We start from the raw sequence: 2,370 nt of genomic DNA, 5'->3' as shown, positions 1-2,370 counted from the left end.
ATTATCCTCTCCACTTGCTGGGCAAAGTGCAATACCTACTTAAGTCCATGTGCTTCGCCCACGGAAAGTGGCTCAACCAGCTGCCTACAGTCCTTTCTGCTTAATGAGACAAGAGGATCGGCGACAGTCGGCCACATAACATCAGTTTTGTCCATCTGCAGCCTCTCTTAGCCTACCAAACTCGATTGTGGGTTGAGGTAACCCGTTTGCTAACTGTGGCTTTGATGGCGGCAGAAGAGAGTGGCAGAAAAGGCCCCGGACCAAAGAAGTTGGCCTCAGAGTCCATCCTAACCTAACGAGTCAGAGGTCTCTTGTCCCGGACCCATCATGGCATCAGGATACCATGTTTATCGAGATAGTTCAACCTGAATTGATAGGATTAAACTAAAGCCCTGAGCGTAGCTTTGCTGTCGCTGCTGACACATACAGATCTGGCTCTCCATCTGTTACCCACAACAAAGTTCATTGCTTCTTGAACAGCATAAACCTCCGCTTGAATAATAGATGCGTACCCGCTGGATTCCGCGTAGACGCTAGATTCCACGTAGACACGGTCCTGAAGCCATCTGTGAGAATGCGAAGACAATATTTGCCGGCCTCATTTTTCATCTTGGGCCTTTGATTTTTGATTTTTCGTAATTTGTTTTCAATTTTTGATTTTCATATTTCGTGTTTGGTCTTTAACATTTTTCTCTGATATTTTGGCTTTTAGTCTTTGATTTTTGATATTTTGTGAGATTTCTTGATTTTTGATATTTGGACTTTGATATTTGAGTTTTGAGTTGTCATATCCCGCCACTGATCTTCCACATTTGCTCTTCGATGCTTGATCTTTGACCTTTCACCTTAGTTTTTGATCTTTGCTTTTTGATAGTTGATCTCTGGTGCTTGATTCGGTCTTTGCTTATTGATTTTTGAGCTTGGCGCTGTAATTTCGATGTTTGCTGTTTAATCTTTAATTTTTAATCGCTAATCTTTCATTTTTCATCTTTAATTTTGAATTTTTAAATTTAAATTTTATATCTTTAATTTTTAATCTTTAATATTTAATCTTTAATCTTCATGGTTAATCTTTAATCCCTAGTCTCTAGTCTCTAGTCTTTAATATTTAATTTTTAATCTTTAATATTAAATTTTTAATCTTTACATCTTTAATCATTAATCTTTATTACATAATTTTAATCTCTCATCTTTAATATTTAATTTTTAATTTTCAATTTTTAATATTTTACTTTTTAAATCTTTAACCATTAATCGTGCATTTTTTTTTAATCTTTAATATTTAATCTCTAATCTTTTATTTTTAATATTTAATATTTAGTGTTTAACCTTTAATTATAAATCTCTTGAATTAATATTTAATCCTTAATTTTTAACTTTTAATCTTTAAGACTTAATTTTAATATTGAATCTTGAATCTTTATATTTGTTCTTTAATTTTTAATCTTTGTACTTTGATCCTTCATCTTTAATTTTGAATATTTAAAATGTTAGCTTTAATATTTAATCAATAATATTTAGTTCTTAATCATTAATTTTAAAAATTTAATCTTCTATATTTAATCTTTAATCTTCATGCTTAATCTTTAATCCCTAGTCTCTAGTATCTAGTCTTTAATATTCAATTTTTAATCTTTAATATTAAATTTTTAATCTTTACATCTTTAATCATTAATCTTTATTACATAATTTTAATCTCTCATCTTTAATATTTAATTTTTAATTTTCAATTTTTAATATTTTACTTTTTAAATCTTTAACCATTAATCCGGTTTTTTTTTTTTAATCTTTAATATTTAATCTCTAATCTTTTATTTTTAATATTTAATATTTAGTGTTTAACCTTTAATTGTAAATCTCTTGAATTAATCTTTAATCCTTAATTTTTAACTTTTAATCTTTAAGACTTAATTTTAATATTGAATCTTGAATCTTTATATTTGTTCTTTAATTTTTAATCTTTGTACTTTGATCCTTCATCTTTAATTTTGAATATTTGAAATGTTAGCTTTAATATTTAATCAATAATATTTAGTTCTTAATCATTAATTTTAAAAATTTAATCTTCTATATTTAATCTTTAATCTTCATGCTTAATCTTTAATCCCTAGTCTCTAGTATCTAGTCTTTAATATTCAATTTTTAATCTTTAATATTAAATTTTTAATCTTTACATCTTTAATCATTAATCTTTATTACATAATTTTAATCTCTCATCTTTAATATTTAATTTTTAATTTTCAATTTTTAATATTTTACTTTTTAAATCTTTAACCATTAATCCTGCATTTTTTTTTAATCTTTAATATTTAATCTCTAATCTTTTATTTTTAATATTTAATATTTAGTGTTTAACCTTTAATTGTAAAT

This window comes from Anastrepha ludens, chromosome 3, assembly GCF_028408465.1.
Source record: "Anastrepha ludens isolate Willacy chromosome 3, idAnaLude1.1, whole genome shotgun sequence".
In the NCBI taxonomy this organism is placed as follows: domain Eukaryota; kingdom Metazoa; phylum Arthropoda; class Insecta; order Diptera; family Tephritidae; genus Anastrepha; species Anastrepha ludens.
The sequence above is the reverse complement of the archived record's forward strand: the minus strand, read 5'-3'. Positions refer to the sequence as shown.